This window comes from Bombyx mandarina, chromosome 23, assembly GCF_030267445.1.
Source record: "Bombyx mandarina strain Sakado chromosome 23, ASM3026744v2".
Classification (NCBI taxonomy): domain Eukaryota; kingdom Metazoa; phylum Arthropoda; class Insecta; order Lepidoptera; family Bombycidae; genus Bombyx; species Bombyx mandarina.
The window spans coordinates 14876059-14892045 of record NC_143229.1 but is presented as its reverse complement, the minus strand read 5'-3'; the positions used below and the strand labels follow the sequence as shown (position 1 = coordinate 14892045).

The 15987-nt window shown below is 44.9% G+C and overlaps 1 protein-coding gene across 3 annotated transcripts in view; it reads right to left on the bottom strand.

The window, feature by feature from the left end:
- Positions 1-15188, bottom strand: part of dsb (scavenger receptor class B member debris buster) — a 65824-nt gene extending 50636 nt beyond the window's left edge. The window contains exon 1 of one of the 3 annotated variants that reach the window (XM_089737600.1): positions 15032-15188. The gene's annotated coding sequence lies outside the window, so the exon portion shown is untranslated. Of the gene's footprint in view, positions 1-15027 lie in introns of all 3 variants that reach the window. The other 2 variants (XM_089737602.1, XM_089737601.1) reach the window with 2 other exon arrangements.
- Between the last annotated feature and the right edge of the window lie 799 nt (positions 15189-15987).

Here is a 15987-nt window from a genome sequence, read left to right as displayed (position 1 = left end):
AACTGACCACAAGAGCGCGGGGGCGCGGCGGCGTATGCAGACCTCTGACTCAGAGAGTCGCCTGTTCGAGTCCAGGCACATATAATTAGGGGCATATCGTGTAGATATATTGACTTGACGTTACGATGCTCATCTTGTTGGGGATGTGGACTATTTTGAGAATAATATCCGTCATTACACGTACACTCATATATGGTCACATTTGATGGTGCATGTACTGGGGGAATGGTGAGCAGTCGGTGGACCACAGCACCAGCCCTGCTCGGTGCCGTGGTGCTGCACTCTCGCCTGGTGACCCTCGACTCTGCGAGTGACGTCACAGCAAAACACACACCCGTCCCTTCGTACGCACGTATCGAACCGTGCGCCCTTCAACCAACTGACCTGCAGCTCTGTGCAGTTTTTGGTGTTGGCATCCCGTGCTCGGACACCAGGCGGTGTAGTGTCTACCGCGACCGGCAGGTGGCACCCTCGCTGGGAGACCACGCGCATCGCTTTAATACATCGAGCGACAGGAGCGGACTGTCGAGGCTATAGCTTATACGATATAAGGACAATTGATTTGTAAAGAATAATTGAAAATTAAATACAACATCTTAAAAAATATCCCTAACAAATGTTGAATCTGAGATCGTAGAGCTGGGAGCAAACAAGGTGTACCTCTGTAGAAGTACAGTAAGCACACACCGTAACTTGTCAATCCTTTATTTTAACACCACACAAGTGTGCTCTGAGGAATTGTTCGAGATGATACCGGCATCTCGTTTTTACCATCGCACCGCCTGCCACCGGAGTAGAGTTCATCCATACTACCTGGAGCCACTGCGGTCATCCACAGTGCGTTTCCAGAGATCTTTTTTGCCACGTACCATCCGGCTATGGAATGAGCTCCCCTCCACGGTGTTTCCCGAGCGCTATGACATGTCCTTCTTCAAACGAGGCTTGTGGAGAGTATTAAGCGGTAGGCAGCGGCTTGGCTCTGCCCCTGGCATTGCTGAAGTCCATGGGCGACGGTAACCACTTACCATCAGGTGGGCCGTATGCTCGTCTGCCTACAAGGGCAGTAAAAAAAAACTTACAACATAACGTAACGTTGGAACATTTTTTACGTGTTCCCGAAAACGCGGTACAAAACAGAAGAAACTGATCCTGACAGGGTGATCGTTTTTTGACAGTTGACGTTAAGCTCCATTACGGCGTGCTCATTATAACAACCTCCCGTCAGCTGATCATCTCGTGGCGGTGCGGCGGTATCTGTTGTATCTGATCATCTGTCTGGTCTTTCCGTCAGAAGGTCCTAGAGGAGGGAAACTCAAGGGAGCCGCGAGGGTGGGCAGACCGTCCCCCCGTACAGAGCTCGTAATGTATCGCGATGTCAATATTCGGTCGAGTTTGAGACCTAGTTAACTCTATGTTGACCAAAGTGTTATGTAATCCTCATAATAGTTTTTGCAACATAAATTTAAATTATTAGATTATAGCATTAAATTCTATGAAAAATAAAAGTGGTTCCGTAGACAATTAACGTAATCTGTACTAAGTAAAATATATTGAATATCGAAAAGTCAGGGTTCCTCGTTAGGGATATCACATACTACTGTGTCCCCCCGTCCCCCGTCCCTCTGTCCCCACGTCCACTCGCCCCCTGTCCCCCCGTCCCTCGTCCCCCTGTCCCCCCCGTCCTGTGGCTGCGGTGGACAATGCGCCGCCGATTCAAAGAAATAGTAATCGGTCGCCGTTTCAGGATCATGTTCTGTTCTCTGACGTTCTGAGCGCGCCACTTGTTATGGCCGACGCAGCACCACTCCACCACGAGCCGACATTAGAGAGGCTTTATCTAAATGACGGTTCTCATTATACGGTGGTCACTTATCAACGAACCCACCGACTACCGTTAGCTCGACCAGTTACCAATTAATTTGATTGTAATCGGCTACGTTCTTAATAATAATTGAAGTTTAATATATTTTCGTCCATTTAGATGGTAATTGCGGAACCTGTTTCAGTATCTCTACCCACATCGGCGTCTGCGGGTGGACTCGGTGACTTCACTTGTTGAACTGTCTAAAAGCTCGAAGGAGTCTACGATTGGGAGTCGTGTGTATGAAGACGGTTTTCAGAATATATTGTATAGTACCAATGCATAGAGAAACAAAAACATTAACTGTTTACTTTCGCTGATAATAAATGATCAACAGCTGTCAACAAATGTCAAATGTGGTCAACTGAGTGACCACCAAACGAATAGCGAATAATATAATTTAGACCTGGCCCACGATCCTACAGCTACTGCTATGTGGCATGTTGATTCAACCATCCCATAGACACAACCCACTGAGTCTCTCGTCGGATCTTCTCAGTGGGTGGCGATTCCGATCCGGTGATAGATTCTGTGAAGCACTGCTCCTGCTAGGGCTAGTGTTAGCAAATTTTCTGAGGTTGAGCCCATGAGCTCACCCATCCGTCTGCCCGAAGCTGGCATAGCCCCTTTTTTTATATTGCGCGCTGCCAAGGAGTATCTATAATAGAGAAACCGGTTGGCGGTGTATCGCGTCCCGACCCGGCAGGCTGGTTCAGGTCCAGCGGGGTATTCCGGAACACCAGCGGCACCGTCTGGGCGGCCTGACGGGCTGTCGTACCGAGACGGCCGAAGTTTCAGAGCCTTCGATTCGCCTCGAAGGCTCCGTCGTCCGGGCGTCCTTGGGGTGAGCTGCGCTGTCTGGTTGCAGTGTTGACCGCGGTAACCCCCCTACCTCATCCGGGTTCTGGCCTCGGAGGGGATCGGACGTCGGGCGTAAGAGTGCAGGGGAGTCGTTTAGTGAGTGGGTCCTAAAATTCCTTGGTCCGGTGGTCTGCTTCCAACACCTTGCAGACCGTTGAGTCCCACATACGCCGCGCGCCCCCTAGGTGTAGACCTCGTAGGAGGTTAGGCCCCGGCCCGAATTAAAAAAAAATGCGGCATAGCTTTTGAGGCTACCAGGGAATAAGTATAGAGAAAAAAAACCATAATTGTTACGATAATTTTGTGCACGGTTTGATAGCGAAAAGCTTCGACCAGCTCCTTTTTTTTTTTTTTTTCCACATGAGAAAATCACCGGATCCCCACCCGCACGGCAGGTGGGGTATGTGGGAGTCGAACCTCACTAAAAACTCCTGCCGCTCACAGCCGGCGCCCTACCCCGGACCGGGTGGGAACCCAGTCGGAGCTATTGAGACGGCGGGACAGGGTTTACGCAGAGCATATTACATCCATCCCGCCGTCCCCCAGACGCCGGACCGGCGGCCGCCAGCGACACGACCGCCGGTTCCCTCGGTCGACGGGCCAAGAGCCCGCATTGATGGCGCCGCGCTACGACCAGCTCCTTAGGAAACTTTTGTTATCCGGCCGGGCTAAGGGCCCGGTGCAGAAAGCTACCCTTGATACGGCGCGTGTTTTGAGGAGGATTGTAACTTTGAAGCTCTGACAACTGATGACTTGTATCGTAGACGCTGCCACCAGCGGCAATCCATTTTGCAACTTATATAATTAAGATTTTAATATATATATTAAAATATTAATATAATTTCAATATATATAGAGAATAGTTCAAGCGGTGTGTAGTGGCTGTCGTGTGCCCACATGGGTCGGTACCACCCATCTGCACTGCGAGCTAATGATGACTTCGGCTTAAAGAGTAACTGGAGGGCCGATGTTAAAATGTTATTATTTGAAGTTACCGTCTTCATTTAGTCAGCGTATGGCACAACAAGCTCCCAGCACCTGAAGGGATGTCGCGGCGCCGGCGACGTCCTTCGAGCTAGTGAACGATTGACCAGAGCGAGACAGATGAGCAGAGAGGGACAGCTAGAGAGAGTGTTGCCGCGGGGCAGGGGCACGTGTGAGGGACGCGCTGCAAATTACTTCACGGTTCATAAATACAATTTGACGGCCGCGTCACTTCGCTAGAGTTCCGCACACAAACGACAATAGTCTCATCGAACAGCAATTCGAAACATCTTATCTCGTCGTGAGCATCTATCACCGCCATTGTTCTCTAGAGCTACTCCGCGACACCCACGAGCCCCACGCAGGTGCAGAGGGAATGAAGATGTCAAAGTTAGTAATTAGCGTACTTTGTGACACCTCGGACTTGGACTCGAGGGATCCGAAACGGAGTTCGTAGTGGTTGGACATCAGTCTATCAACGACTATGAGGATCTCGAAAGTTTTCAAGGTCTCTCAATACAAGCAATCCTATTGTCTACATGTACACAATGTCGCATGAAACGTAGCGGAAATTAAAAATATTTTAACAAGAGGTGTAGTAGAAAATTTAGTTTGAGGTTTGTACGAGTCAAGCTGTGCTCTCAAATCGATCTCTCAAAAGAGCCTTTTGATTAATATTATATATTAATAAAAAAATTGTTTGCATTATTTCTTTAGTTCTTATTGAAACTTACTCGATTGTAAGTGGAATTTGTAGTTAATTATTAATTAAAGTATGAATAAATTAACTAAGTCAATTAATTATTGTAAAATAATTCAAACTCAAGGATCTCTAAAAGTGAATGTACATTTTTTGTACGAAAAAGCGGTTCCGACATCTTGTGACGACGGGTCGTTGACTCCAGTAACAGTTTAGTTCAATTATTATATTGTTTCAATCATTTGTTTGTGATTCTGTAAGGAGCCGCGCCGGCAGGTGTCGCTGGCGTCGCTGTCCTTTCGTCCCCCGTACGCTAGTTCGTAGCGGGAAAAGGCGACTCCTAAACAGGCCTGAGACGACACCAGATCAGATTTTTAATCACCATACTGGCGGTGAACGCAGCCCATATTTACACGCTTTATATTAGCTTCACTTGTATGTATGTTTGTATGTTTCTAACTGACTCCACTAGACGCGATTTTGACCCACTTTAAACGGCCAGATTTCATTCAAACTTTGTAGATTTATAGACAATACACTATAATTTGATAAGATTATTACATTATTCAATTTGCAAAATAAGATTTTTGTTAATTTATATAATTTTTATCTATAGTCGATAAGGCAGGAATTGATGTTAAAGTACTTAATAGTTTTAAAAATACGCTTTTATAGAAAATTTACTAAAAAATTAAAAATAAATAATAGTTAAAAAAAAACTAAAAAACACGCTCTACATAAAATTCAACTAAAAATAGAAAATAATTTTTAATAAATTTAAATTGAAAATAGTGTAAAAAATATATATTTTTTATTGTAAAAAAAGCATGGGGTGCATGGTGTTATTAGTTATAAATATTTTTCTGACAGATATAAGTAGAAGAATTATTATTTCAATAATATCTTAAAAAGCATCCCACGCTTTTTTTTAAATAAAATATATTTTATTTTACACAATTTTCAATTTAAATTTATTAAAATTTATTTTCTAGTTTTTAGTTGAATTTTATTTAAAGCGTGTTTTTTAGTTTTTTTTAAACCATTATTTTTAATCATCAGACTGGCAGTGAATGCAGCGCGGCGCGCGCTAACAGCACACCGGCCCCACTCCTCACCTCACCCCCAGGGTTGATATAAGCGTTTCGGAGGTTCGATGCTGTCTGGATGCTCGTGATATCGTAACTTTTACGATATCGAGAACGTTAAAAAACTCGCACTGAGCACACACTCTAGGTACTCAATAATAATTAGAACCACGTGGATTCGATCGATGGCTGGCCTAGATACAGCAATGTCGCACTGGCAGGGCGACTGGGCTGCCCCCAGCAGAGCACGCAGAGGCCGTTAACTTAAGGTTCAAGTTATAAAAAGCAGCTTAAGATCTTGACCTCAATATGAAATCTCCACAAGGGACTCTACATTTACGTGAATTATGACCACAGCGCGCCCGCAAAGTGGGAGAGCCGAAGACTGCACTTAAAACGAGGACACTATGCGAGTGCAGCTAGTTCTCTCAATGGCGAGCTTAAGTAATTACTATCCAAATATAGAATTGAGGTTTTAGTGTTTGTACATCGCACCGCGGGTGCAGGAGTCAGCCAACCGTGGGCGCGTCTCCTCTGCGTTATCTGATATTATCCTATATCCTCCTCCATACAACTGAGCGCCACATTAACCGTCGCATTCCTTACAATGGTAACATTCATAATTTTATTTCCGCCTTTAGTATATTCCTACATCGACCCAGGAAACACTGGACGCGAATCTCCACGATTTGACAGTCGTTTTATATAACGTGCCTCATGTCTTAAGATGGGCCATAATATATCATAGGGGTTACAGTATAAAATTGCCGTTCTATTGTAATTCTATTGAACTTTCTTGGCTTGAGATTTATGAGTGAAACTCTTTTCAAATGGTACCTATGAAGTTCTTCTTTTAAAAAATGTGCAACATTCGGTTATCGATTTTCAGTTGCTTTTTTTTATTCAGCTTAGTCAAGAAAGATGGATACTTCGAAAATTCGAGTGATTTTTGAATACGAGTTACGCCGCGGAACTAACACTGCAGAAGCAGCTCGCAATATCAATGTTGCGTTTGGAGAGGGGACTGCTAATGAATGCACCGTGCGATTTTGGTTTAAACGCTTTCGTGATGGAAATTTTGATTTGAAGAACGAACCACGTGGAAGATCGTTCACACATGTGAATAACAATGAATTGAAAGATATGGTGGAAGCCGATCCGAGCCAAACCACCCCAGGAATTAGCGGCATGATTTAACGTTACCTTACCAACGATATAGAGTTATTTGCGTCAAATCAATAAAATAAAAAAATATGAAAAATGGGTGCCTCATGATTTTACTGATCTGCAGAAAGAAACTCGTGTTGAAACTTATGTTGCCTTGTTGAATCGATACAGAAATGAAGGAATATTGGATCGAATTGTGACATGTGATGAAAAGTGGATGCTTTACGACAACCGTATGCGAAAAATGCAATGGCTGACCCCAGGTCAAACGCGGCAACAGTGTCCTAAAACAAAGTTTACCAATAAAAAGGTAATGGTAACTGTTGGTGGTCTCAGCATGGTGTTATTCACTATAGCTTTCTCCAATCTGATCAAGCAATAACGCCAGATGCTTACTGTGCCGAACTCCGAACAATGATATCAAAACTTGCAGTGAAACAGCCCCGACTCATGAATCGATCTTCACCATTATTGCTCCATGATAACGCGAGACCTCATACAGCGCGAGAAACGGTTTTAACTCTACAGGAACTTCAATTAGAAACCATTCATAAGCCTCCGTATTCGCCAGACCTTTCTCCAACGGACTACAATTTTTTTCGTGATTTGGACTATTTTCTACGTACTAAAAAGTTTTATTCCCAGGAGGCAGTACAAAATGCTTTCAAACAGTTTGTAGAATCTAAATCACCAGAGTTCTATCGCAAAGACATAAATGACCTTCCTATTAGATGGCAGCAATGTATAGATAATAATTGAAGATATTTTGATTAAATAAATATTAATGAAAAAAAAAAAACTATTTTAAATTTTTCAATACAAATCGGCAATTTCATACTTTAACCTCTAAAAGAATTGTGTAGTCCACATGGGACACAATCATCTCATGTGGAGATCGAGTGTTTCAAAGCAGCGACGCGAGGCCCGCGGTCCGCACCTCCAGCTGCCACTGTCTTACGAAACGACACACTCGCAGTTTGAAGTTTGCATAAAGCGCGGGAAGGAAGTGTGTCTCAAGCTGTGTGTCAATAGTTCATTAGTCTGCATGGATTAAGAGCGCGGCGTGACCTCGTATCGAAACGTTTTAAATATCATAAATAAAAAACGACATAATTATTAGGTAACCGCACACGGAGCGACGCACGCGCGGCCCCGGACGCTGCGGCAGTGGGCAGGGCAGGCCCGGACTCCCGATCCTGCCCATATTTGACAAGCGTGCCCGAACTATAAACACTCTTCTCTCGATGAGAGAGAGAGAGAGAGAGAGAGAGAGAGAGAGAGAGAAAGAAAGAAAGAGAGAGAGAGAGAGAGAGAGAGAGAAAGAGAGAGAGAGACAGAGAGAGAGAGAGAGAGAGAGAGAGAGAGAGAGAGAGAGAAAGTCTTCTTTATTGTACACCAAAAAGCAAATAAACAGTGCGATACATTAAATACAAAAAAATAAAATTGGCGATCTTATCGATTAAGAGCGATCTCTTCCAGACAACCATCAGGTGGACAAGAATCATTTGGAAACGAACTACGCGCGTTGTACCAATCCAGTGAAATACACATACATATACATATATATACATATATGTACACATACATAGACACATACATACAATTAATAGACAATGTCAATTGTTTTGTATACAATAATATTTCAATTAGACTTTCATCGTTATACATATTTCAGTAGTTGGTCCGCGAGCCCCTAACGTAACTAGCGTTTCTTGTTGTCTTTACTTTGCAAAATTTTTGAAATGTAGATAAGATGTTCATCTCCTTGTACCAAGAAGGAGGGAGCCGTGTCGACGAGTGGTCCCTCAAGTTGTTTCAATAAAAATAAACAAAAACATTAAGGTCGGTATTATTTATTATTTAAGATGCCACATCCAAACAAGTATGAATGAGTGTACGCTTCCGACGCGTTGGACCAGTCCGAATGAGGTCAATGACAGCAAACTCTCGCTTATCACACGTACAGCGTACCTCCCCACCCCGCCCCGCACCGGACTATATACATAAGTGCACACCGCTATGTATTGTCTATACATTCATACGGATGTAGTTATGAAAAGTGAACTTTCACGTCTAGCATTCAATAATTGAGATCGAAAGTCACAAAGCCCCGCCTCGGGCTTTGAGCTTCGAGTTTCAGTTACATTAGTAGCTTCTACGGGTCCTAGGCGAGGCGCCTCTCCAGGTGGACGCATTGCTGCGCTGTCGGCTCTCCTCTTGTAGGAGTGTTATCTCAAAGTTACTGTGCTACATCGTTGTACACCATCCCCTACTCTCCCCTTCTCCCCCCTCCTCAGTCCGTCTCCCTTTGTCCGCTGTCCCGTGTCGTTTGTTGGGGATGGATCCACCATCATATAACCAGTAAGAGCACCCCCATCCAATTCACAAATCGAACCACTATCACCCATCATCATCAACATCTACTTCATCGCCATCCAGTAATAGCCATGCAAGCATTATCATCACTCCTGCCTCGTTAGGCTGGTAGTCCAAGTCCGGGCAGAGGGTATTACCCCCAGGTCCGATCCGCGCCCCAGTAAGGGGATACGAAGGCCCAATGACGTGACATAATAGTCCAGCTTAATTTTGGTTGCTCTTAGTTAATGTCAACACACAATACTATTGTTAGATCTCCAGCTCTTTATTACGGACGGTCGACGAGCACACGGCCCTCCTGATGGTGAGCGGTCCCTGTCCCTCATGGACAAGCGCAATGAGACTGCCGCCTACTGCTGATCAATATACAAGACACGTCTTCAAATATAAGACCTCGTGCCCTGTCGTCTCTCGCAGGACCGGGACGTCGTTTACCAGTGGACATGTGCGGGCCGGTGATGGTGATGATGAGGGATATACAACTTAGTGCAGCAGTATCTCCCTGCCGCCGCCGCGCCCGCACCCTCCTCGGAGGTTCATATGAATAGGAGAGGTACTGATGTGGTGTCATTTGTTCGTTTGTCCGCTACATACATATACATACGTACATACATATGTATATGAGTATATATTGGCACGTACAGTAATGACATTTTAATTGCGTAAACAATATTAGCGGCGCGCACAATAACAGATACGCCTTGTTACAGTAATTACTCGAGTTTGTAGGAAACGTGTGACTGACGTCAGTCGAAGGGAAAAACCGGCTGACGTCTGTTCTCGACAAGGGCTTTGAGGTTTGAAACGAGCACGGCAACAAAGCAATTCCTCCATCCGAGATGTTCATTGGACAAGACTGCTTTGTGGCAGCGGTGCACGGGGTCGTAGTGCGCCCCCATGCGGACACATCCCGGCTCGCGGGTTGTTCAGTGTGGCACTGAATTGTCTCTCGCTGGACTCGAACCCGCGTTCGAACTCCAACTCGGTCTTGTACTAATACAATTTATGATAATATTATATAATATACTAGCGACCCGCCCTCGCTTCGCTTCGGAAACATTAAATTTTATTATTAATAGGTAGCTGAGTCTCACGACGTTACCCGCGTTTATTGTCGTACCGCGAGTGACGCCGCGGGGCGAAGCTAATCTAAAAAAAGTAGCCTAAATTACTCCTTATATCATCAGCTACCTATCAGTGAAAGTCTCGTCAAAATCGGTCCAGCCGTTCCAGAGATTAACCGGAACAAACAGACAGACAGACAAAAATTGTAAAAAATGTTATTTTGGTGTATGTACTGTATATATATTCATATGCATGTAGTAAAAAGCGGTTATTTCAACATTACAAACAGACACTCCAATTTTATTTATATGTATTGATATAGATATCTATTATACATACATGTTACACAGCATACACTAAATAAATTTAAATAAAAAAAATGTGTTTTTTAATGTAAATGACAATTTAAACAAATGAATTAGATGTTATTTCGGAATGTGTCCGCGCGAGACGTGGGGTGCGTACCTAGGCGCTGTGCTGATTTATTGTTGTACCGTGGCAACCGGGCGGCGCGGCGTCCTTCGCGTTAGAACATTATTATGTTTTCGCAATAATGTACATATGAGTCGACTATTATCAAAGCCGGCAATGTGACTATTGGACAATTATTGGTAAATCAGAAAAACGAATTATTGACTTTGTATTCCATTGGCAGTCACAAAACTCTTCTGAACGACATCTTAAATAAATAGCAGGTTATGTATTAACCTTTATTTAATGCAGGTTTTGAACCGTATTCTTTGAAGGAGACGATTATATTCAAATCAATCTGTATTGACATATCAATAACTTTTTTTGTCCAAATGCACAGATTGCCACCTTTGATAATAGACGACTCATATGTAATGTACGTGCGGGCGCACCCGGACTCGCCCGCTGAGACGGTCGCGTGTACCGTGAGCGGCGCTGTAGGGACTTGCTTTACTGTACGGAACCACGAAGGCATCAATTGTTCACACGGAGCACTGCGAACTGTGTGCTTAGTGCGACTTTTTTATATAGCGTAAAAGTGAACTCGAAGTCGTATGAAGTTGGAACGTTTGCCTACGTTTGCTACTAGGAGCACTGTTCCAACTGCATACAAATTTTAGTTAACTTTTACGCTATCGAGAACGTTAAAAAGCTCGCACTAAGCACATTGGTGTGTCTTTGACCACCCCGAGTTCGTCGGTGCACGTGATCATACGTGATTAGTGACATGTCACTTGTCGGTGACAGCGGCTGCGTCACGACGTGAATTCAATTACAAACAAATTACGGGCTGCAAAAAAAACACATCTTTTATTCATACAACGTTTGTGTTGCGGACCGTATTTAAAAATTTGACTTTTAGAGTAATTACCAGAATTTCGGTGCTAACATTTAATTAGATAAAGATAAAGAGCCTTTATTAATAACCTTAATTCACATTTAGGTATATACTATTCATTTTTTTTCTTTTCATTTGACATCGGCTAAGCTGGTTTTGCGGCCTATGCGAAAACGTTTAATTATCAATGTTTAAATAATGATCGCGAACGCTGCGTCAGTAACAGCGTGAATACCCGTGAACCATCATGGGCTCATTCGTTTATCTATGTATACGAGACATGAGTTGTAAGGTCCCAGTTTTAACAGTACGACAACTGCCCCACCCTTCGAACCGAAACGCATTACTTCTTTACCTCAAATATAGGTGAGGCGGTGGTGCCCACCCGTAGTGCTGTAGGTAGTATAATGCTTTGCATTTGCGGATATAGAGTTTTCGTTTCGGCTTCAACAGTAGAATGTGGTTAATGACATGTAACCCATATGTATGTGTGTGTGTGTGTGTATGTGACATCACATGTCACACGCTCATGCTAATAGCAAAGTTCAGGCTTTGTACCGCGTTACTAAGTTATAAAAAAAAAATACATATTAAAAGTATTTTTTTATAAATATATGTATATTAAATATTCTGTTCAAGATATGATTGAAGATTATATTTGTTGTGTTCAAAATTATGTTACACCAAAGTAACCGTTAACGCACATTTCTGAATTACCTAATACTGACTTCCGAACAATAATAGTGAGTTTGTATGAAAAATGGACATTTCGTAAAATGTTTGGTTTTTAAGTTTTTCTGTGTTTCGACTTCAAGTCAAGGTCAAGATCACCTAATGATCGTCACATTGTCCCAAGTGGATCACATACTCTTCTGCAACACACATCACGACCCGCACTCCAGGACACTTACATCCCGTGTGTGACCAGTGCACCTTTAGGAGGAGAGCTCTGAGAATGTATCGCCCTTGAAGGCACAAGGGCAGTGGTTGCTCGTGGACACCAGAAATGTCACTGGTGGTAGGACCTCTTGTGAGTCCCCGCGGATGGGTACCACCGCCCTGCCTATTTCTGCCGTGAAGCTGTAATGCGTTTCGGTTTGAAGGGTGGGGCAGCCGTTGTAACTATACTTGAGACCTTAGAACTTATATCTCAGGATGGGTGGCGCATTTACGTTGTGGATGTCTATGGGCTTCAGTAACCACTTAACACCAGGTGGGCTGTGAGCTCGTCCACTCCCCTAAGCAATAAAAGAAAGAAAAAAAATAGCCTGGTGGTGTCAGGTGGTAGGGACGAAGAGCCTGTCTGCTGTCTGCTGGCCGGTGGCGGGTGGTGGGTGGCAGGTGGCGGGTGGCGCGGGACGAGAGAAGGTGATCGGATCATCCCTAGCAATTGTTGTTGTCGCAAGCAGACGTTCTAACCTTTCCGCGAGATCTAGATTATTTCGCCTACAACGCGTTGTATACTTCTGTGTGTCTAGTGGAAGTAGCTGTATTTGGTATCCCCGGCCCAGGGATCAGAGCCATGCTCCAGCTGAGGCACGGAATGTGCTAGTGGAGTAGCGCTTCGTACTAGCGATGTAGTCGCGTAGTGATGTTCTCATCGATATCCGGAGGCCCCACCGCGGCTCCCGGTGCGTCCCCCGTGGGCGGCCCCCGGTCATCCTTCTTATTGATGACTCTACAATACGAGAATATGTATGTAATCATATTTTTTTCCATCATTTATGCTACCACTGATGAAAAAGAGCAGTTGTTTTCCTAATATGAAGGTAACGTTAGAAAACTCGCACTAAGCAGACTGATCGCGATTGACTTCCGCGGTGAAGGAGTAGCATCGTGAATAGATAGATAGTAGAATCAATAGAATCTATATATATATAAATGAATTGCTGTTCGTTAGTCTCGCTAAAACTCGAGAACGGGTCAACCGATTTGGCTTATTTTGGTCTTGAATTATTTGTGGAAGTACAGAGAAGATTTAAATATGAAAATTCTTGGAATTAAATAAAAATAACAATTTTGTTTTCCCTTTTATGTGTCCCCCGTTGGACGGATTCCTTTTGTTTGTTTTAAGTTTATTTTATACAAAAGTTAGGTCTTTTATTTAACGATTGAGGCACTACGAAATCTGCCGGGTCAGCTAGTCGTGTAATAAAAATCAAACCCGCAAAATTATAATTTACGTAATCACTGGTGGTAGGACGTCTTGTGAGTCCGCGCTGGTAGGTACCACCACCCTGCCTGTTTCTGCCGTTTCAGTTTAAAGGTTGGGTCAGCCGTTGTACTGTAAAAACCGAGACCTTATATATCAAAGTGGGCGGCAAGATTCTATGGGTTTCAGTACACACTTAAAACCATTTTTCGGAGTTCGGAGTCGCAGAATAGAACGAGCTGTCGCATGCTGTGTCGTGCGGCGCCAGCGCCGAGCCCTCAGTCATACACACGTGCACGTGCTGACCAGAGCACGTGCACTACCATGTGGGTAGGGGGCTGGTCTCTCGGTTACGACAACTAAATTTGTTGAAAAACACGCATTTGTGAATTGTAGTCGCGTGCCACCTGCCGTACTGTCGACCTGAATTGCGCGGAGCTCCTCCTAGAGCGAGCCCATCGCGCCGCCCACCGACGCACAGACGACACGGAAGCTGCGTTTGTTCGTCCGTCTGTGCGTTAAGCAGTCGACACGCCGGCAGTCGCACAGACTCGGCCGACGCGCTCTGCGAGATTGCGAGCGCGCGCTGATCTCCGACGGTAGCTTATATAACAGCGAGTGAAATTCTCCGAGTGCTGGCTCGCTCTTGGCCTAGTTGCACAACGCGCTGGAGGCTAGAGCCGGTGCCGGCTTCTGCTTGCCTCCACGTAACGCTCCGCTGCCTCACACCGCACCTCGCCGTGGTGAGCGTACTAGTGGTAAAGACGAATCGAATCGACCGTGGTCGGGTTCAGTGGACAAGTAGCGCTTACATCACTTGAGTGCACGTTGTACAGGAGAGAGACGGACCTGATCTCCCACTGCCCCCCCTCCCCCCCACGCGCCCGGTCAGTGGACGCACCACTGCCCCACTGACCTTGACCTCGCAATCTGGAACCCAGGGCGCACTGGAGGGCGCACTGGAGGGTGCACCAGTCAGCGGCTCGCGTCGCTCGACAACTTTCGTCATTCATTACATATTCATTTCGTAATATCATTCAGCAAATTATCGATTATTAATTGATTTGGAATGTCATTTTGTAGGTTTTAATTTGTAAAAAAAAATTATAATTACGGAACGGTCCTTGTGTTGCCACTGTCACTGCCTGCGACACTGACACTGTTACTAACTACCACATACTGCTGCACTGGCGCTGTGGCCGGGCCACTGTTGAAAACACTAATAATTTGTGATTTTTTTTCTTTTTTACATCATAAAAAATAACACTATTATATACATATTTTATTGACCCGCAATGTCAATATCAGTGTCCGGGCCACGTAGCCTGGGCTAAAAATTTTGGATTTGAGAATTATATTTTGAGTACTTAGTATTTAATTTAATTATGATTATTAATTACATTTTCAAGAAAATAAATTAATTTGATGCGAAGTAAGCGCATTCAATAAAAGCTAAGTAAACACGACCTACTTTCGCTGTGCTCGTCCGCCGGTTCGTCACCGTCACCGTCACCGTCACTGACACTGTCACTGGCACTGTCACGATGCGCGCGCGTGGTCTCGTCTCGGGCGGCGGAGCCCGACTGAGCGGCGAGCTGCGGCCGCTGCAGCGGGCGGCCTGCAGCCTCGGACCGCTCCTAGAACATCGAGAGGAAAATTACGAGCTTATTGGAAGTTCGTGGAGAGCGTAAGGTGAAGGTCGCGTGACGACACGTCTGGCACCGCCCGCGTCACCAGGCGGTGGGCAGTCCTGGACCGGTGGTCATGGGACACGACCTGTGGACACAAGCTTTTGTCAGGCGCTTTTTTTTTATTGCTTAGATGGATGGACGAGCTCACAGCCCACCTGGTGTTAAGTGGTTACTGGAGTCCATAGAAATCTACAACGTAAATGCGCCACCCATCTTGAGATATAAGTTCTAAGATCTCAGTATAGTTACAACGGCTGCCCTCCCCTCAAGATCGAAACGCATTACTGCTTCACGGCAGAAATAGGCAGGGCAGGAAATAAATCTCTCTAAGTAAGCTTGCATAGGTATATACAAGTTCAGAACAACAACATTCGGACCGTCGGTCTACCGAGCAATATTACCCGCTCGGTGGAAGTCTTTTCATTGTCCGGGTCGCCTGCACTGGTCCGGGCGCACTTGCGCTGTTGAGTAGTGTCGCGCAGTGCCACGTGCGGCGTCGGCACACTGGGGAGTAAGAGGTTACACTTTCATGAGTCTCGAACTCGCACTCGCCGCTCCAGCCGCCTCCTTCGCGCCGAGGAGACGTATGTATACACGTTACGTGATACCTACTACTTGTATTTTTAAAAACACTAGCTGACCCGGTAGACTTCGTAGTGCCTCAATGGTTAAATAAAAGTCCTAAGCTTTTGTATAAAATAAACTTAAAACAAACAAAAGGAATCCGTCCGACGGA